Source organism: Paroedura picta, chromosome 6 (genome assembly GCF_049243985.1).
Source record: "Paroedura picta isolate Pp20150507F chromosome 6, Ppicta_v3.0, whole genome shotgun sequence".
NCBI classification, from domain to species: Eukaryota; Metazoa; Chordata; class Lepidosauria; order Squamata; family Gekkonidae; genus Paroedura; species Paroedura picta.
The window spans coordinates 62,916,120-62,938,246 of record NC_135374.1 but is presented as its reverse complement, the minus strand read 5'-3'; positions in this window follow the sequence as shown (position 1 = coordinate 62,938,246).

The following is a 22,127-nucleotide window of genomic DNA, read 5'->3' as shown; positions in this document are numbered from 1 at the left end:
TTGGTTACTTGCACTCATGTGCCGGTGGTTCTTTGAGGACCGTTGTAATGCGCGTTGGTCTGTTCTTGGGTCTGATGTTATGGTCTGATGTGTGTTGGTCTGATGTTATTAAGGCCGCCTCCACACTGCCCCAACTATTGTGTGCCTACGCAAATGTGTACGCATGCTTGCATGTGCACGCTGCCCGCGTGTGTGCGTACACTGCCCGCATGCGTATGCATATTGCCTGCGTGCCTGCACGCCGCCACCAACCCCACTGCCGCCGCAGTTGAAATCATGGCGTCAGAGCAGTTGAGAACGGCTGGCCTAGTAGCAGAGGAGAACTGCACCAACTGTGCGGTTTTGTATATGTGCTTTTTTAAAACTAAATGCTGCCTGGTTTATTTCCATTTTATATAGCTGGTTCCATATAAGATGTAATTTGTTGTGACTACCATGAGTAGTGTCTCTCTTCAGTTCTTCTAACCAGCCTCCTACTAGAGACATCACAAACATTAGAAAAATTCAGGACATCAGAAAAGGTGGGTCTAGCCTTGACCAGGTGCAGGACTTTTGTGGCCCTCCCTCCAGCCTAGTGGAAGGAGCTGCCGGCAGAAACGTATGCCCTTATGGGGTTCCCGAAGTTCCAGAGGGCCTGCAAAATGGTGCTCTTCACCAAGGATTTGGTTGAGGTCAGGCTGCACCTCAACTATCCATCTGGGCTCCAGCCTACCCCCACTTGGAGGGGTTATTGTTGGATGGTCACCCCCACCCAGTCAGGCCAGACATCTCTGATATTTATTTCCATCTGTTACCTGGCCCGTTGGTATGTCAAGTTCAAATGAAGCAGGTTAGCAGGAGCTAGTGAAAATAGTTTTAGGCAATTTTTAAAGAATTTTATCAGTTTCTATGTAATTTTATTGTAATTTGTATTTTTATTCATGTTCTCCACAACAAGACCCATTTTTTAGAGGGGTGGGCTAGAAATCACAAAAATAAATAAAATAAGCAAATAAAAATATACTGTGCAATATTCTTTCAGCTATTCTTTGAAAGGTCAGTTTCATTGAAACAATATTTAAATCAATCCCAATTAAATCTATTTTGCTATCTTTTTGTCAGCACTCCCCATGTTATAGACTCAATAAACAGCATAACCAAAACAGTATTTATGTTCTGAATTACTTTTTTATTGTTGTACATTTGAGTCAGAGACACAATAAATGTCTTATAGAGTTACATTCAGGACAACCAGTCCTTTGTATATAAAATGCATTCTTAAATGGTCTAAGGGCAGCTAAGGAAGTTACTATAAAGGATAAGGTTTTGTTTAGAATAAGAATTGGTTTTTATACCCCCATTTTTCACTCCCCGAAGGAGCCTCAAAGTGGCTTACAATTGCGTTCCTTTCCTCTCCCTGTAACAAATACCCTGTGAAGTAGTAAAGCTGAGAGAGCTCCGACAGGACTGTTCTGTGAGAATCGCCCTCTCAGGGCTGTGTCTAGCCCAAGGTCATCCAGGTGGCTGCATGTAGAGAAGTGGGGAATCAAACCCAACTTGCCAGATTAGAAATCACTGCTCCTAACCACTACACCATACTGGATAGATAACCAACCTGAGTTCATTCTTTCCATTATATACATTCTTTACATTATAGCAAGAAGGACGTAGATAAAATTGAAAGGGTACAGAGGAGAGTGACGAAGATGATCTGGGGCCAAGGGACCAAGCCCTATGAAGATAGGTTGAGGGACATGGAAATGTTCAGCCTGGAGAAAAGGAGGTTGAGAGGGGACATGATATTCCTCTTTAAGTATTTGAAAGGTTGTCACTTGGAGGAGGACAGGAAGCTGTTCCCATTGGCTGCAGAGAAAAAGACGTGCGGTAATGGGTTTAAACTTCAAGTACAACGATATAGGCTTGATATCAGGAAAAAAATTTTCACAGTCAGAGTAGTTCAGCAGTGGAATAGGCTGCCTAAGGAGGTGGTGAGCTCCTCCTCACTGGCAGTCTTCAAGCAAAGGTTGGATACACACTTTTCTTGGATGCTTTAGGATGCTTAGGGCTGATCCTGCATTGAGCAGGGGGTTGGACTAGATGGCCTGTATGGCCCCTTCCAACTCTATGATTCTATGATATCATTTAGCTCTACAGAAGGACTGAAAGTAATACTTGCAGCAACGTTGGTCATTTGCTGGGGCTCAAAGACTTCCTATGGTCCCACTTATAGAAGCAGAGGAGAGTGGGAGGGAGGGAGGAAGGGCTCTACCTCCCACTCCCCCCCCCCAATAGTCAGGTGCAGGTGGTGCAGGAGCAGCCAGCAACTCCTCTCTGGTATGAGGCAAGCTGCAGCAGCTCCTGTGCTTCAAGAATAATATCTCTCTCACCTTTTCATGTGTCAAAACAATCTCAGATGGGGTGTGCACCCTATGCCCTTCTTCAGCTGTTTTGGCACATGAAAAGGAATGGGCTGAGGGACTGGACTGCAATGGTTGATAAGAGGTGGAAATTTATTGTGTTTTATTTTGTTTTTGTAGTATTTTTATTAAGTCTGGGGGTTCAGTGATCACAGACTCCAAGTCTTCAAAGGCTGCTGCCTCTGATTGGCTCTAAGCAGAGCAATCTGATTGGCTCTAAGCAGAGCGATCAGGTTCCTTTGATTGGTTAGTTTCTTGGATGGCAGAAGCCCTCATTTGCATCAGTGGCCAAATGCCCACAGACATAACAATTTTATTGTGTTTTAATTATGTGATGTTTTTAATAACAGTCATGAAACCGCCTGAGTCCACTTTAGCAGGAATGGGTGGTATATAAATTAAATTAGAAGTAATTAAAATAAAAGAGCTCTGTTCCAGAAGTTCATGCTGACATGGGACTTGCAGCGTTTTAAAAAGACTGGAAAGGCAAGGGTGATTTCATAGTGGCCACAAGTTTTCCATGAGCTTCAGTCGGGCTCTGAGAAAGGGGTGAGTGAGACTGGGTGGGCAACCAGCTGTCTGTGGGGCTTTTCACGTGTTTCCTTGCTCTTCCACATAAGCCTCACAACAAGCACAGGTGAGGCTGAGAGAAAATATCAGGCCCAAAGTCACCCGGCAAGCTTCCATGGTTCAGCAAGGGAATCAAATCCGGTCATCCCAAATTCCAGCACTCTAGCTAGTCACTGCATCACGCCACTCCTCTGCCATGGAATCTTGCTGGGTAATCAGTCCCACACCCTCAGCCTAGCCTGTCTCACCTGGTGGTTGTGAGGAGAAAATGAAGGAGAGGAGAATGAAGTAAGGTGATTTGGGCTTCCACTGAGAAGGACTGTAGGGTACAAATAAAATACATTACAGTAACTTGCTGGGGGAGGATTGAAGGATGGATGGAGCTGGACAGCTAAAAAAAGCTTGGGGGCAGAGAAGGAGCAGTACATAGGCACACCTTTCCCAGCTGCAACCTCTCCCCTACTGTGCAGACAACTGATTGCCCACCCAGCTTTCCTCCCTCAGAATCAATCTCCCCCCACCCCCACTGTAAATGTTTTAGCCCTGCCTGTGTCCTTGCTGCTACTTACAGAAGGGACTGGGAATAGTGTATGTGTGTTGCTCATCCTGAGAAAAAAATTGTGTTTGGTTTCTTTTTACCAGAGTGAGTAAAGTGTGATGAAAAGGACTGTGGTAAAGAAGAGCCAAAGAGGAGGGCCAAATGGAAAGAGTGTGCATGGGAGAAAGGGGCTTTACCAAAGGGGGAAGGAGACTGTTATATCTGTGGGATCAAGGAAGCCAGACCCACTGGGAGTTCAATCTGGTCTTTATTAGGATCTCAGCATGGTGATACAAGAGGCAAAACTGAACTGAGAAACCCCTAAAAAATCCCAACTTATATACACTCATGGACAATGGATCTTCCCACCAGTGCATGCTCTAGGTCTGTTTCAGTTTAAACTGACTGGATTCTGAAACCAGGACCTAGCAGCACATTGGTCACTTACAATGCCCACTTCGATCCTGCCTCAGACCTCAAGCTCTGTCCTTAGCAGAATTGTTAACAGAACCACAAGCACAACAGGGGCCCAGTCGTAGCTATTGTCTAGGACCTGTGGAAACCTAGAACCAGCCCTGCCTGCATACTTATGGCAGGCATGGACTGCTAAAGAGCACTGTGAATCAAGATAGATGGCCCATGTCTCCATTCCAACTGCTTATCTGTTTAAAAACAGTTCAATGAAATTTGAGAACTGCTATGGTGCAGGGGAAACAGTCCCAGTCCTGCTGTGAGACCACAACACATTATGAAGCCCATAGTGAAGCTAAAATAGGCTTAAAACAAGAAGAATCATGTTATCAATTGTTCTGGGTACTCTGTGGATGTGACATGTAAAACTTGAGAATCATAATTCTAACATTGGCCATTGTGATGTGCTGTATATGCCAGTACAATGCTAGAGCAGTAAGTCAATATCCCATGCTCTCTCAGCAAAGAAAAAACAGTTGGGGAGAAGAATTCAAGGCGCTAACAGCATAACAAAAGTATTGGATAAATATACTGCCAACACCAATCAAACACATTGTGGTACGACAATGAAAACCCAACATTAGTCATCTAGAATGGTCTAGAATGGTCAAAGAAAGAAACCAAGTGTGCTTCACAGTTTGGGGGTAAGATATGCCTAGTAGGATCCCTGTATCTACCACACCCAGAGGATATCTGAAGATGGTTTCTCTATATTGGATGTGAGCTATTGGATGGTTTTGTTATGGTGTCTGTCTTTGTGTGTAAAATAAATAAAAGTATTGTTGTTTTTTAATAATTATGGAATAAAAAGCAGCCAGTTTGCAGATTGTGTGCATACACCACCTTGAGCAACCAGGAAATACAATATCTGCATGTTCTAATACATAAATAAAATATTTTAATATATTTAACAGAGCTCTATTTAATATATTTAACAGAGCTCTATCTATCAGCTACTTTTAATAACTTGATTCATGATTGAAGTTGCTTTCATGTTTCTAAAACCTGCTTTTTCACTCTTTCAGCCACACTCATCACCTTACCATATCGAATGGATTCCTAATCAGCTTAATGGTAGAGCCTCCCCATTAGGAAAAACCTGGCACATTCCCAGAAGGAAGACTTCAGAACAGGTCATGCAGGGCCTTGAGGACCGGCCCTGTTGTTGACTTTCTTGCAATGTTCCCAGCATCTTAATCTTGGCAACTCTTGCCAATAAACTTCAAACCAGATCCATTCAGCTTTCATTTTATGTGTGCTTTCCACCCTTTTTCTGGAGGTTTGCTTGCACTGCAAATACTTAGGCATAGAAAGGGAATCTCTGTGATGCAAGGGAGTGAAGTATATTTTAAATCAATAATGAATCAGAACCAGATTTTGATGTGGAAGATGTAGACACAGCCCTTACCACACAACCTGTGGCTAGCTGTAAGGAGCAGCAAGAAGATAGCAGGGATTTGGATTTCCATTTCTCCTCTACTTAGGGGAGTTTGAAAAGCAATTAGAGATATAGCTGAAGGGTCTACAAAGAGACCAAGATCCACCAGGCAAAGTACAGTGTGTGTCTAAAATAAGATATAGGACGCATGGAGGTGCGTTGTACTGAACTGGACTGTTGGTCCATCACAGTCTGTATCACCTACTACTTCATCCTTTAAACTGGAGATGCCGGAGATTGAACTTGGACCTTCTGCATGCCAGCAAGTGGTGTACTACTGAGCCATGCCCCCTCCTAATAAAAGTGCACCCCTTTTTCTGAAAAGATCAGAAGTAGAGTTTGTAAACTTCCCAGTAGCTCACATGATCAATTAAACTGAAATTAGCAATGCAAATAAACATTGAGCATGAAGGAAATATGACTACGAACCTCACTTTTAATGTACTGGTCTGAAACATACCTAAACTCTGCTAAGTGGTTTACAATCTGCCATAGGGTTCGCATACTTGTTTTCAGTTGGACACAGAAGCGATAGGGCAAAAATTATATCTGAGAGAGACATGCAGAGGTAATTTGAATATGTTTTTGCATTATAATCTTACCTTCAATCTCTGTCTTCCCCCTTATCCTCATAACTGTGAGTTAGGCTAGCTTCAGGAGGTTGAGAGTGTCCTGCATAGTGCAGGGGGTTGGACTAGATGACCTATGAGATCCCTTCCAACTCTGTTATTCTATAATTCTATGCTTCTAGGTGTAGTGACTAGCCCAGTAAAGCGTGGCTGTGAAAGGATGTGAACCTCTGTCTCCTAAATAAACAGAATACTTTAGCACAGACAGTGGAGCTGGACGAGCTCTATCTCCTCAGAGCTTAGGAGCTAAGCAAGGTGGATGGGAGACCACTAAGGAAGACCAGGATTGCTACACACTGGCCTTTTCACATGAGAGAAAAAGGCCAGGCTGGTACTTGTTTGGCAGTGGAGTTAATCCATACTTCCACATGACGTAGGCACCAGCCCACCTGGCCCGAATCAGGCCATCGCTTGCCCCAAGGCCAAGGAATGTTGATTCTTTCTGCATTCCTTGTTCTCTCGTGGGCACCATCAGGGCCTATGTTGGCCCAGGTCCATCTGGCAGGGAAGAGTTGGGCCTCCCCTCGCCCTGAGCCAACTACAGTGTCCCTAGGTGGCTTGGTGGCACCGCACAGCACTGCCAAGCTGCCTGGGGCATCTTTTTGTTTAGGAACAGGAAAAAAATGACCTCCGCTGCCCCACTGCATGCTGGAAAATTTCAATCCTGGCTGCTTCATGTGGAGGCAGAAATTGGGGCACATGGGGTCCACCACTGAAAAGGGTCCCCTATGGGGACACAGGAAGCGATGAGGCAAATGTAAGCTGCCCATCTGTCCCAACTCCTGCGGGACACTGACACTTTTTTTGGTCTTCATCCTGGGTCCCGCCCGGGTCCTTAAAAGTCCCGCCAGCTGGAGCCCCCTCCCTGCCTCCCTCCCTCTCTGCCCCCCGGCCAGCAGGATGACCAGCAGCGGTGCTCTGCCCTGGATGGTCCTGTGGCAGGTGTGCCAGGCAGAGGCCCACCCTCAGCCCCCACCTGACCTTTGCTGACGCCACACAGGCACACAAGAGGAGCTTGTGAGAGAGGTGCGCGGGAGGCAAGCCCAGTTGGAGGGAGGGAAGGAGGCCGCTGCCGCCACTGCAATGCCGCCACCCCAGTGACGGTGGTGCGTCCCACCTTACAGTTCCTAAATTCTGGTCACCTTAGGCAAATGACCACATTGCAAACTCCTGGTGGCTGCCCAGAACAGCCACTGACATGCTGAATAGGTCAAAGGCAGGCAATTGCAAGCCACTTCTGGTCATCTCTTAACTTGAAAACCCTTTTGGGTCACCATAAGATAGAAGATGGCCCTTTTCACCACCAAACTCCCTATGTAGTACTCTAACCACTGCACCATACTGGCTTTCAGTGTACAGCAATTTGAACCTGGGACAGTAATGAGTTTAGCCAGCTTGAGTTGATTTCTACTCTCACAACCACAAATTGAGTCAGTTGTGTACCATGTGCTGAAACTCAGCATGGATTGCATTTGGGCATCTACTATAAATGGTGTGGCTAAATTTCAAAAGCTGATCTACACGAAGATTGGTGCACTTATCCTGTCATGAACACAACCATTCATCATGTGATGTTTTAAATGAAAGTCATTACTATCTAAATATAACCCATGACTGCCACTGAATCAAAACACTGCACATATAATAAACAGAACAGTTTCCCTGGGATACAACATAATGACAGATAATAGAATGTCAGATTTGACTACTCTCCCACGTAAAAATTAAAAAAGTGGATTCCCCAACCTATTCAGTGCGAGCTACCAAAGAGCAACCAGCAGGCAACCAGCAGTGGGATGTTATGGAGGTTAAAACATGCTAAAGGCGCCTGCCTCCCTCTCCCTTGTTCCCGGGAATGGGAATTTCTTTTTTAAAAGGTCTAACTTCCTAGAGCAACAAATAGGCAGATAAGTGTGCAGGCGATGCCAGAATAATCCCCCCCCCCAGTTGTAATACAAAGCATGCCTCTCTAAAGTCCCACCACCACCACCAAATCAAGAGCAAGATTAATTTAAAAAACTTTTAAAAGCATCATGGAACCTTTAAAACATGGAGAAAGGGGATTGGCTGCCTGGATTGACTGACAGGTGGAAGAGAGTCCCGTGTAAAATGTGCTCTCTTCCACCATTTCCAGCAGCACTTGTGGAGGGTGAGAATCATGAAAAGGTGGCAGATGAAAGCAAGACAGTAAAGAGGTGAGGAGGGGCTTGGAGGCGCAACAATGCTTAGCACTACACCATTCAGCTGGTGTAATGGTATTTTTTCTAATGTGCAGAAATGCCCTCAGTAAATATGCTGTTCAAATGAAATAGTGTCTTTAAGAAGGGTAGGTTTTGGAATTGTATTAGTTATTGCTTCACTAATAGGGAAGAAAAGTTATTATGGATTTACATGGAAAACTTCCTACAAAATCTACACAGAATCAGACTACATTATACTAATGCACTAGATCAATCCTTGAACCATATTATAAAGAGACTAGTAATATAGCCCGCTGTACCTTGGATACAGCAGGCGCTAGCGGAGGTGCAGGTGCCGCCGAGTCGTCAGGGCTGTGGTGAGGCAGCGGCGAGGGAGCACCCGGCTCCGTTTCGTGAGGGCGGCGGCGAGGGAGCAGGCAGCGGCTAGTGTTGAGGGCAGCGGCGAGGCAGCGGTGAGAGAGAACCCGCCGGCCGTGCACAGCACGGCTCGTCAGGGCGGCGTTGGCAGCAAGGGAGCAGGTGGCTCCAAGTCTTCAGATTGGCGGCGGCGGCGAGGCGGCAGAGCACCCGCTGGCCGTGCGCAGTGCAGCCGGCAGCCGCGCGCAGCTGTGTAGTAGGGTGCTGTGTAGCCGGCGGCCTGACGCGTTGCGCCTCCCGACGCGTCAGGGCGGCTCTAAGGGAGCAACTGCGAGCCGCTTCGTGCCTGCCGATTGGCCCTGCGCTTGTCAGTCCGGAGGAAGGGGCCAATCGGGCCCCTTCCTCATCGTGGACAACGCCCGCCCTAACTCCTCCCCCCCAGCCCTTAGTGAATTATTTATTTATTTATTTATTTATTTATAATTTTATTTATTATTATATAAAGCATTTACAGAAAATTTGAGAAGAAAAAGCAACCAGCTGATATGGTTTGCCATCTCTTTTAACATACATATTCAGTTCCCATCACATATTATTCCTAATCTAGAAGTTTTTACCATTTTTCTTAGCCAAGTGATTGTTAATACATATGAGAGTATGATCTGTTATAAGAATACATTCTGTTATTATCTTAAATGATATTAGGTCAGTCCCCTTCATAGATTGGCCCTGACCCAAGAGTTACTACTGCCGTCTTGTTAATGCCTATGAAGTATGGTTTGTCATCCTCTTTTAGCATACATATTGACATACATATTCAATTCCCATCGCATATTAATCCTGATCTAGGAGTTATTACCATCTTTCTTAGCAAAGTAGTTGTTGATACATATGAGAGTATAATCTATTATAAGGATATATTCTATTATTGTCTTAGATGATATAAAGTCAGTTCCCTTCATATATTAGTCCTATCCTAAAAATTACTGCTGCTGTCTTTCCCACAGGAAGTCAGGAGAATACTCCATTGTTCAACTCATCCTTCAGGTGGTCGCAGAAAATGAAATTGTGTTTTTTTCCATAGTAGAGTGTTTTTGATTGTCCTTCTGTCAGGGCCAGAGAAATCTCTTACTTGATTCTTGCTGCCAGTCACCTTTGAGTTGGCTCTGAATGCTTTATCAATCTGGATCTCTTCCTCTGGTCGCATAGGAATATCTCCTGGTAGCTTCCTGGTTGCTGTCGCTTTTGAATAGACTCTTTTTATTTTGCTGATCCCAATCATTTCCTGCTCTGAATAGACTTCCAGGTTTTCGGTGCTTTCCTTCCTTGAATCTGTTTTCCCAGGTTCTTCGAAGGTACTTTGGGTTTTTACATCTCTGGCTCTCTCCCTCTCCTGTTGATTAACTTCCAAACATTGAGTTTTCGTTTGATTTATTATTGGCAAAGCTGTATCAGCTGTTCTCTCTCCGTCCAAAAGCTCCCCCTTAATCCCACGGATTTCCTTTTCCAGCTTATTGACTGCTTTCAGTATCTTTGAGTTCCCTTCGCATAACAAATGGAAAAGCTGTGCCTTAGTTAATTTCTCCATAGTTCCAGGCAGTCACAAATTAGAAACAGAAAGTCTCGTACGGTCTCGCGGGAGCACGGGCGATCCCAAATTATCAGTTTGTCGATCTCCGTATCAAGTCAGTAACCCCCACTGAGCTTTTTTCAACAAAACTTCAAAGTTCTTTCTTTGTTTGGTTAGTGGGTATAATTAGCTGGGAGTCTCTCACTCGGCGAAAGAGGGAATTCACTTGTAAATTGGTTGAGGAAGGAGGGGGGGAAGAGCTTGTAGAGAAAGAAAGGGAAGAGCCAGAAAGCTTTCAATTCTTACTGTTGCAGACTCAGCTTCTGTCAGCGCTTCTGTCAATCTGGTAATAGATGGTCTGGGAAGAATGTAGGGTCAGCTGGTCGTTTCAAGCTTGTAAAGTTGTTTGCGACAAGGACGCCATCGTGACCTTGAGCACACGCCGCTATTAATCCGGGGAATTCGGTCTCCCTACCTCCCCACGGATCTTTAGGACCCTCAGGATGCCGTTCCCGGTTCCTGGGGCGACCGGCGAGCAGATTTGCGTATCTGCTGAGGTCAGCCAGGTGCAGAAGCCCCTGACTCTCGGCATGGCTGAAGAGCTGAACAGAAGTCCAGCTTTTTATGGCGCCATCTTCAGTCGACTCCCTTAGCGAATTATTTAGTCCGCGGTGCCCGCGCCACGGGCGTATTAAGGATCATGTGACTCCTTAGTTTTGCGGAAGTGTGGTTGGTTTTCTATATGAATATACGAACCTGCTTTATACAAAGACAGATCCTTGGGTCTGTCAAGGTCAGTATTATCTGCTTTAACTGGTAGCACTTCTCCAGGGACTCAATCAGAGGTTTCTTATATTACTGCCTGCCTATTGCTTTTAACTGGCGACACCAGGCATTTAACTTGGGCTGCTGAGCATCGAAAACAGCTGCTGTACACCTCAGCCACATTCCCCACCCCATTTTCATTCAAAAACTTTTTTGCAAATTTGGCCCAATTAACTCCAGGACAATGACACTTAAAATAGGATATACAAGTGGAGACCAACAAGAAACTTGCAAGAGTGGCTAATCTATTACCCTCCCCCCCCCAATTTTTGGTTCCTTCCCTTTCCCCCTATAGGGAGCCAGTTTGGAGTAGTGAGCCAGTTTGGAGAGCCGGTTTGGAGTAGTGGTTAGTAGTGCGGACTTCTAATCTGGCATGCCAGGTTCGATTCTGCAACTACATGCAACCAGCAGGCTGATCTTGGGCTCGCCACGGTACTGATAAAACTGTTCTGACTGAGCAAGAATATCAGGGCTCCAACTCCTCTTCTTCTTCTATATCTTTCAGTCTTTCAATCTCCTGCCACTACTTTTCTTACTCTCTCTGTCTCCTCCATACATGTCATTCCCCCTCTTTCTGCCTCCCCACCTAATCTTTCCTCCTTTCTTCTCTTCCTTTCTGCCTCATTGTGCTTTCTCTCATTTTGCCCCCACTCCATTTCTCTCTTTTTCTAACCCCCATAACTTCCAGTCTGCCACCTACTTCCCCCCTTCCAGTTTGGTGTAGTGGTTAAGAATGCAGACTTCTAATCTGGCATGCCAGGTTCGATTCTGCACTCCACCACAAGCAGCCAGCTGGGTGACCTTGGGCTCGCCACGGCGCCAATAATGCTGTTCTGACCGAGCAGTGACATCAGCGCTCTCTCAGCCTCACCCACCTTACAGGGTGTCTGCTGTGGGGAGAGGAATGGGAAGGCGACTGTAAGCCACTTTGAGCCTCCTTCGGGTAGGGAAAAGCAGTATATAAGAACCAACTCTTCTTTTTCTTCTTCTTCTTCTTCTTCTTCTTCTTCTTCTTCTTCTTCTTCTTCTTCTTCTTCTTCTTCTTCTTCTTCTTCTTCTTCTTCTTCTTCTTCCACAGCAGCAGCAGCGGTGGTGGCGGCTCTCCAGGAATCACAATGAACCTCCCAACTACACAGTCCACAGCCACAGCCATACACATAAAACAGATAAAATCAAGCAGGCATATATATAAGTAGATAGAATAAAAACAATTTTAGAATACATATATTGAGGTATAGGTGAAATTGAGCACACTAAGTGGGTAGCTAAAAACAAGATTACGATACTTATAACAGGAAACTGATTTTAACTCTTATCTTGCTGCAGCTTTATAGTGCCTTGCAAAAAAGGCTACCACATTCTCAGTTGTTTCAGGGGTGTGGTTATTCAAGAGACAGAAAACCTTGAAGGAATCAGGATGCCTTGTCTTGTTTACCAAGATATGGGTCTTAAATATTTCATACGGATATTTGTATAAAGGGAACAATAAAATAGGATGTTGGAATGGTTTCAAACTTTTAATGCAACTTGCTTTACAAGGACAATGCCTATCCAAATATGCTACTTTTGAATATTGTGCATAAAAAATTGCTGATGGCAAAACATTGAATCTGGCCAAGGAAAGAGCTCTGTGCAGGTATGATAGGATTGAATTAATTAATAAAAGTAATGATCAACCAATCAATTAATTAATTAAATAAGAGGAATGGGGCCATATGACCTCCCCAGATACAACAGATGCACTATTAAGATTTTGTAGTTCAGTCTCCAAAAATCTACCTTTTATTGATTGAAATTCCTCATATGAGATGGTATAAGAATGTACCTCCCTATGTAATAATCTCCATGTAATGTTTGTTCTAGACAGTCCAGTCTGAGATAATCCACAGAATTTCAGTTGTTTTTCTTAATTTTGTTGCTTTATAAAATGTTTGGTCAGGGGAGGGTCTAGAACTTTATTCTCTATTCTGGAAACATGTCCCAGTATTATCACCATCAAGGGACATATAGACATCCCTACATACAATAATTTACATAGGCAAAAACATGCAGTACACCACATTAGTAGAATTACAGTTAATGAACAACCATATAATCATTTGTTATTTTACATAGGGAGGCACAATTGATATTTTCTTTAGATACTTTAGTGCCTCATGGCCTGAGTGATAACTGGGACTTATGTTTTTTGTAATGTCACTTAATGAGTTGTGTTTTGTTTTGTTTTTACACATTTGGGATGCTGCACCTTTAAGAATACTGCACATACTGCACCTTTAAGAATGTTAACTGGATCTGTCACTGTTGGCAATTCTAGCCAGGCGCCAATGAGTTCTCCCTCAAAAGCCAAAATAGCTCTGGAAAGGGCCCTGACCCTCCCACTGCCTTTACTAGCAGAAACTGAAGCCCGGAATACTGTGGTTGCTTGGCATCAGCCACTGACGGAGTCCGTTGCTTAAGGCTACATATGTACCTTTTATCATATACCCAGTGTATATTTTTTTAGATCGCACATTTTTCTGCAGACAAAGGGGTCTTTTCAGGTGTGTTAAAACATCTGTCTTGTCCATCACTGCTCTGGTCATTGAATTTAACTATCCAAAGCTATTTGAATATAAGATTAACTATACTTTCCTAAAACTTGTCAAAATCCTTTTATAGTCCTCTTTTTAGTGTGATTCTGCTTTTGTGCCTTTACAATGGAGCACTCTGGAACAACCCACAGAGAGATTGTGGGGTCTGACATATTCCATTAATGCCAAGAATTTCCATATGTTTTAATTTAATTCTCTCTGTGGTATAAATCCAGCTTGATCTGATATAAATTTGTGAATTATTTTCTTAAGTCTGCTAGAAAGAATTGTAGTAAATATTTTATAATCACAATCCAATAATGTTATTGGCCTATAAGAAGTAGTTAAGGTCAAAAGCCAATAAAATCATTCAGGAAACTTTAGTTCTGTTTACAGAGCTAAGCAGTGATCAGTTTACGAACTTGCTTCAGGTATGTTCATGTAGCCTAGTGTCAGAGCAGTTGACAGTAACAGACAACAACCAGAGTAGAAAGAGGCTAGTACAGAAGTGAACTGATAATTGAAGTGAGACGAGGGGCAGCATGGATTCGAATTCTGAGTGCGCCAAAGACCCATTTGCCAGTCACTCTAATGTCTATCTGACTCATTACAACCAAGAATGACAAATGTGTCAACCATAATAAGTGTTTATGATGTAATTATACATTGTGGGAAGCCAACAGTTGAATTAGCTCTAGAAAAACCCATGAGACTTCAGGTGGTCACAGAGGCCAGTTGGTTGGTCACAAGTCTTATTTGCTGCCTTGGGAAAGGGCTTTTGCAAATGAGCAGAGAGCAAGACCATCATGTCTCCTGCCTCACTTTGCTCATATGATGAGAGGATCAGGAAGATGAAAAGGTGGTTCAGTGGTAGAGCCTCTGCTTGGCTTGCAGAAGGTCCCAGTTCAATGCACAGCATGTCTAGTAAAAAGGACAAGGCAGTAGGTCCTCTGCCCGGAGATCTTCTGCTAGTCTGAGTAGACAAGACTGTCCATGATGCATCAAGGGTCTGATTCAGTTTAAGGAAGCTTCATGTGTGAGGTAACTCAGTAAGATTCCTTTCTGCACAGCCAAAGTCAGGGACCCCCTACACAAAAGCTATCTGTTTTTCACATTCCCAAAATAGCCTTGCACATCTGTAGCAACTAGTCATCAAGTGTCTGTATGTTCTTATGGAAAAGACCCCCCTTTTGACAATGAGACCACAGCTCTGGTGCCCCATTTTCCTGCCACATTATTGTGATGTAACATGGCTTCTTGCAGTATATTGGAACTCAGTGGTCACTCTGAAGTAAGGTATACTGTAGATTTAAACAGCCCTTAGACGGTTAGCTTATGAAATAAGGCAAACATCTTGAATCTTAATTTATAACTCCTGTTGACTGTGCCAGTGTGAGCTGGAGTCTGGTAGCTGGGATGCTATCAACCCACTGGCATCAAGGGCTGGTATCTGGGGTGGGGGGAGGGAAGGCCTACATCAAATCCAAAGCAGTGTCAAAGTGAGATCCAGAGGCACAGTCCAATAAGGCAGCTAGTAGGATCTGACAGGGTTATCAACTCTGGGTTGGGAGATTCCTGGAAATTGGGGGGGGGGGGGAGAATGGGAGGGAGTTCAACAACATATGGTTGAACAACATGAGCACTGCTAGCAACACAACACAATGAGAAGCTATGAGACCCAAACTTTTCCACCCCAGGACAGCTTGACATTTATTAGCTGTAACACTCCAGTCTTACTCATCAACTCATGTGCAAACTTCATTGGTTTGTTTGCATATCACCACTGAATGGTAGCCAGTCACATTGAAACAGCTTTCACATATCTGACCCACCAACCATCTTCCTTCCCCCTCCCCCCTCCCATTTTATGGGAGTATTTATTTGCCATTTAAACATAGCAACAATACTGCCTTTGGTATAGATCAAACAGGTGCTTCAGAAATTCCAGAGCCATTATAGTCATCTTGTGCAGTTGAAATGTTCAACCAATATGTTTGATGTTTGAAAAGCAAGCCCTCCAACCACAGTTAGAAAGCAAACACTTGAAATGAAATACAAAACCAAGCCCGCAAATGGAACCATTACAACAACAAGCAGACTTGTCCTTGGACCTTGAGCTTCACCAACGTCAACAAAGGACTATGTTTAGGTCTCATTTGGGCCTTAGCCAGTTTCCTTGCACCAGGTATTACTGATAAATAAGAGGCATTAGCGTGTAAGATTCTATGTAATGATCTTTCCCATCATCTGAGCTTTTTCCATTTGGAAACTGGAACAATTAAAAGTTAATTTGAGCCATAATAACTCAGACGATATTAGGATGCATAGCAACTATGTGGGGAAACATGATCTAACTGTTGCTTCTGATTTCTCTGAACATTTGTTTAATGAAAATCTCCTCTTAGCTCCTGTAATAGAGCAATGGAAATTCTTTCTGTTAAAGACCATATCAGATTCAACAAAAAAAATTTCTTCCCAAAAACATAGCATAATTTCCTAGATCTATTTGTTCAGTAATTAGTTTATAGTTACCTTCAATCTATTCTTGTTGACAGTATGGATCCTATTACTGCTAGGTGGATCAATAACTGATTGACAGATTGCACCCAAAGGCTGCTTGTTAATGGTTTGTCATCTTCTTGGAGAGGAATGACAAGTGGAGTGCCTCAGGGATCTTTTCCTGGGCCCTGTGTTGTTCAACATATTCATAAATGATTTAGATGAAGGAATAAAGGTAAAGGTAAATGTATCCCCTGTGCAAGCACTGGGTCATGTCTGACCCTTGGGGTGACGCCCTCTAGCGTTTCCATGGCAGACTCAATACGGGGTGGTTTGCCATTCCCTTCCCCAGTCATTACCGTTTACCCCCCAGCAAGCTGGGTACTCATTTTACCAACCTCAGAAGGATGGAAGGCTGAGTCAGCCTTGAGCCGGATGCTGGGATTGAACTCCTAGCCTCATGGACAGAGCTTCAGACTGCATATCTGCTGCCACCCTGCGCCACAAGAGGCTCTTAGATGAAGGAATAGAGAGGTGCTTATTAAATTTGCAGATGATACTGATCTGGAAGGGGTAGCAAACACAACAGAAGACAGAATCAGGATACAGGATGATCTTGACAGGTTGGAAAACTGGACTAGAATAAATGTAATAGTGAAAAATATAAAGTTCTGCATTTAGATAGGAAAAATCAAATGCATTATTATAGAATAGAGGAGACCTGTCTTGCCAGTACTATGCACGGAAAGGTGCATAGTAGTAGACCATACACTGAACATGAGTCAGCAGTGTGACTCGGTGGCTAAAAAGGTAAGTGGGCTTTATCAAAAGAAGTACAGTGTCCAGATCTTGTGAAGTGATGGTACCACTTTACTTTGCTCTGGTTAGACCTCATTTAGAATACTAGATTCAGTTTTGGCCAGCACAATTGAAGAAGGATGTAGACAAACTGGAAGGCATCCAGAGGAGGGCAACAAAAATGGTAAGGAGACCAAGACATATGAGGAAAGGTTGAGAGCTTGGAGAGAAGATCCTAACAATGTAATTACTCCACCACACTGGCTTTTGAGAGGTAGCTGTTATTAAACAGTAACAAGCAACTGGGCCTGGGTGAGTCAATGTGTATGGTAACAATTGTTGGATTTATCCCCAGTAACTCCTCCCTCAAGGGCCAAGACAGCCCTAGAAAAAGCCATGCCTTCTCCCCCAGCCTTTTACAACAGAAACTAAGGCTTGAAGGCTGGCAATACTGTTATAGTTGCCTAGCAACTACCACTGATAGCATTCATTTCTTAAAGTTACAGGTGTTTACTTCTATTATTTTGAGAGACTATGACAACTCCAGTTTATATCATTGTTCTCATTGAACAGTTAAAAATGAAGAAACTAGGTCCCTTAAATAATCTATGGTTTGATTACATAACACATAAAGTGGGAACTGGGAAGTGAAAAGTAACCTTTGGAATACCCTTTCCATAGAGTAGCGATCCCCAACCTGTGGGCTGCGGACCACATGTGGTCCGTCAACTAACTGGAAGTGGGCTACGAAGGACGCTTTCTCCCCCCCCCCCTCTGGCCCTTTACTTCATCCACGATCCGGCAGGTGCACATGGGACTATCTCGTTGCAGAGAAACAAGCTCAGGGTTCCCATTGATTTGTCATTGTCATGAGTTAAAATTTCCATGAAAATAAAATGTTCCTTATGTTCATTGTTTTGGCATGTCTGTATCTTATTTTGAAGGGATGTTTAAACAGTACCATAGCAACCAGAGCCAGAGAGTGTTAGGGCAGTGCGCCTCAGTAAAATTGTCAAGCGTTGAGTGATCCCTGGTGATAAAAAGGTTGGGGACCACTGCCATAGAGGGCATTTGAGTGAAATAGTTCTCCAAAAATATGTGGTTCATTAAAGAGTGTACTCCCCCATATAAACAACTCTTTTTATGTGGAAAGCTAATTGTTAGTGGTGGGAAGAAAAGGCTCTGTCTTGACATGCTTTTAGGTATCTATATCTATATCTATATATCTATATATCTATATCTATTATACCTATTATATCTATAGATATAGATATAGATATAGATATAGATATAGATATAGATATATACACATACATGATTGGTAAAAATAAATAATAGAATTTATTGTAAAACAGGCTCTACAAATGCCTCTGTTCTCCATCTAGGACCCCTCCTCAAAATTTTGATGCTGTTTTCTGTTAGGAGACTATGGCTAGAACTAACTGTGATTTATATTATACTATATTTATATTTCTGTATGATGATGCAGTTGGGCTAATTTATGGTGGTTTTAATGTTTAGATTTCACTGTATTTCAAAATGCTGTGAGCTGCCACAAGCCAATGAACCTGGGAGTGGCAGCATAGAAGTATAAATAAATGAATTTGGGATGGAGAATTTACCCAGTTGACCAAGTTAACATGTACTAGGCCTCAGGTTTTTTTTATTATTGTTATCAATATAATTTATAGATCACCCTTTCCATTCAGGATCTGGGCAGTATACAACACTTATAACATTCTGATAAAACAGTAAAATTAATTCAAGTGGGTTGCTGTGTTGCTCTGAAACAGCAGAACAAATTTAGAGTCCAGTGGCACCTTTAAGACTGACAAAGTTTATTCAAGGTTGAAGCTTTTGTGTGCACAGATGCTTTTTCAGATACAAAGACAATGACATTGCATCTGAGGAAGCATGTGTGTACGTGAAAGCTCATCCCTTGAATAAAGCAGTAAAATCAATAAAATAATAAAATAGATAGTAATATCCTATATGTTCCATTTGTGTTTCATTTCATGGCCTTGTTTCTATCTATTACCTAGGTAAAAATACCCTCCTGAATACTTTAGTTTTTCATAGTTTGGAAAAACTAAGAGACTTCACAACTTTTCACAACTCTTTTTCCCCAGGCAAAAATATCATATCCATACAGGACTTACATTGTTTCATATTTTTATAGTTTCAAATCACTATTATTATTGTTGTTGTTGTTGTTGTTATTAAATTTTTAGACCGCCCTTCTCCAGATAGGTCTCAGGGCGATTTACTACATAAACCGTTAAAACACAATAAAATCCCCATAAAACCCCCAATTTACGTCAAACAGCATGTCACACATAACATATAAGTGGCGGTGGTCACAATTCTAATCATATTTACCCAACTTCCCCCAAGTTCAGCCTGGTGGGGAGAATAATATTCAGGAAAAGGGTGGCGCCAATGCAATAGATCTAACAATGATCTCGATGTTAGAGATCTCAATATTGGAGGGGATCCTCTGATGGATTAGTGGGAGAGCTGCCCTGGCCTCAACCACATGGCTTTCGGAAGAGTCTTGCAGGCCCTGCGGAAAGCTAGTAGATCCCGTAGGGTCCTTAGCTCTTCTGGGAACTCATTCCACCAGGTTGGGGCCAGGACTGAAAAGGCCCTGGCCCGGGTCGAGGCCAGGCAAACATCTCGTGGGCCCAGGACAACCAGTAAATTCATACCCGCAGAGCGGGTACTTTTTTGTAGTGAAAGAGGATGAATTACTGTTAAAGACCCATTTGAGAATTCTGTTTAGAATTGGTTAAGCTGAGGGCCATTCTGCACAACAGGCAATGTTGCTAAATCTGAGTGCTATTGAAAAGCGCTGCAATCAAAAGCGGCAGGTCTTGGTAACGCACACAGCCATTTCTATTGAAAAGAAGGCTCTCCCACTAGCGCTGTTCTCATAACGCACAAATTTCGAGTCTCGCCGAAATCACAACAAAGGAGGCAATATTTTCCCATGCTTCCTCCCGCCCCTGCCGTCAATCAAACAGAACAGCCAATTAACTTTTGTGTTCGTGCTTCCCTTTAAAAACTTTTTTAAAAACCCGAAAACACCTGTAGCAATGCATATTTGTTCATTCGATGTATCAGAAAGAAAACCCGAAAACAGAAAGACCTTTTTCTCTGGCATAGGAGCTGGCGCTTAATCGTTTACACACTCTTAAAGTTAAAAAAAAAAAAATCCCCCTCACCCCCCATGCTATTTCTGGCTGAAATTACAGGCAGTGTCAAACGGGGGGGCTGTATTGTGCTTGGAAACTTTACAGACAATTACTTGTGGAGGGATTTCGGCCAAAGAAGCATAGTTTATTCGTTGCTTTTGGCAGTTTAAGGGGGGGGGGGGGGAAATGGCGATCACGACACCGGAAGCTCGGGTGCAAGAGCTTAGGGAGGGACATACCGTTATATTGAGAATGCACATGTCTTTTTCGGATGTGTTGCAGGTTGTTCTCAAGAGTCTAGCAGTTTTTTTTAGGGGGAATCCCTGAAAAGTGCTACAACAAAGCGATTTTTGCGGGAGTATTGCAGGAGTGTTGCAGATTGTGTGCGATGTTGTGAATAATGAAAAATAAATAGCATTACACAATGGTAACACTTCACCAACATTAACGCTGTGCGGAATGGCCCTCAGTTTTCAACACATTTATTTTAGGATATGAAAATATAGCTGTTAAGGTGCAAACATCAAACAAGGGCAGTCTCCGGTAGGAACTTTTCACCTTTGCTGTAACTGCTTCTCGGGTTACAGTTTCATAATTAGTAAGCATGAAATGCTTCACTTGAACTATGCTGTTGACAGATGAAGTTGAAGTAGTACTCATTGTCTTCAAGTTGCTATGATACGAACACTGGCTTCCCTCTTCACCTCTAGGTTTCTCAGGTTTCTTAAGGAAGTTGTTTCCTTTTACTCGGAGCCAAACTTCGTAAAGAATAAATTGGAATGTACATTTTTGTAGAAGTGATTTGACCTTTTTCATGTTTACAACATTTGGGGACCATTTCTGTTTTAAATAATTTCTGTTCTGTCTTTACTACTTCAGTGAAATCAGCTTAAGTGACCCAGATGTAGTTGTATACCAGGGCACAGGGTAAAACTACGGGCCTTTTTGCACGCCTTCAAAATAGCACAATGGTTGCTAATTGAAAACACTACTGATTTGCAATAACGCACGACGTCGTAGACAATCTGCCACACACCTGAAACCAATCAGCAAAAAGCGCTTCCTTGTAGCGCTTTGAGGGGAATCCCAAAAAGTGGATTCACCCTCCGGAAAGCGCTACACTCTTGCAACCAATCTGCAACACTAGCGAAAAAGACCTGTGCGTTAACATTGTTGCGGTTTCTTCAAAGTCCCTCCTCCTGAGCCTGTCCTCCAAACTTCCGGCGAAGCGATCGCCATTTTTTTTTCTCCGAGCGAGCGGGGATAAATGCACCAGCAAGCCTCTTTCTGTTTAGAGGCTTCCCTGGCTTCAGTCCTTCCCCTTTAGTCACTAAGCACAAACCACAGAAAAGCCCGTTTGCTGAAATAAAGTCCCTTTATTTTTTACACATTAATTCAGCCGAAAATCGGGCCCGCGAGAGGGGGGGGGTTTCACTCAAGGCAGCGTGGCAACGATCATACGATCAAACGACAGCTCACATTAGGCAGCTGGATGGGTCTCTCCGTTGCAACGAATCTACACAGATTCGTTACAATGGGTCTGTTTTTTTTTTAAAAAAAACCTTTCTTAAAGGGAAAGGGGCTGTTTGGGAGCATGCTAACGGCTGCCCATTGGCTGCTTGACGGCCAGGGGCGGGACGAGCTTGGCAATAGCGCTTCCTTTCTAGCGATTTCTGCCGAGACCGGAAGCTGTGGGAAACGCTACAAAACGCAACTGGATTCCACTACAAAGGCAGGTATGCATAACGACGAATTCCACTATTTTAAATGGCGATTTTTCATTCAGTGACCAATTTGCAACAAAGATCCCGGTGCGTAAAGCCCCTACATATTATGTTCAAAATTCTGTACCTGGAATGCCAGATATTTTATTTTGCTCTAAAGAGCAACTTGGAAAACAATAGGAGTTAGGATGACAGTGCCAAGGAAGGAAGGGTAAACTCTCGCACCTTCTTTGCATTTGCACAGTAGAAAATGCTCTCCCCAAGCTTAATTTAGTCCTGGTCGATAAGAAAATAAGAAGAGTCTTGCTGGATCAGACAAACAGTCCATCTAGCCCAGCATTCTG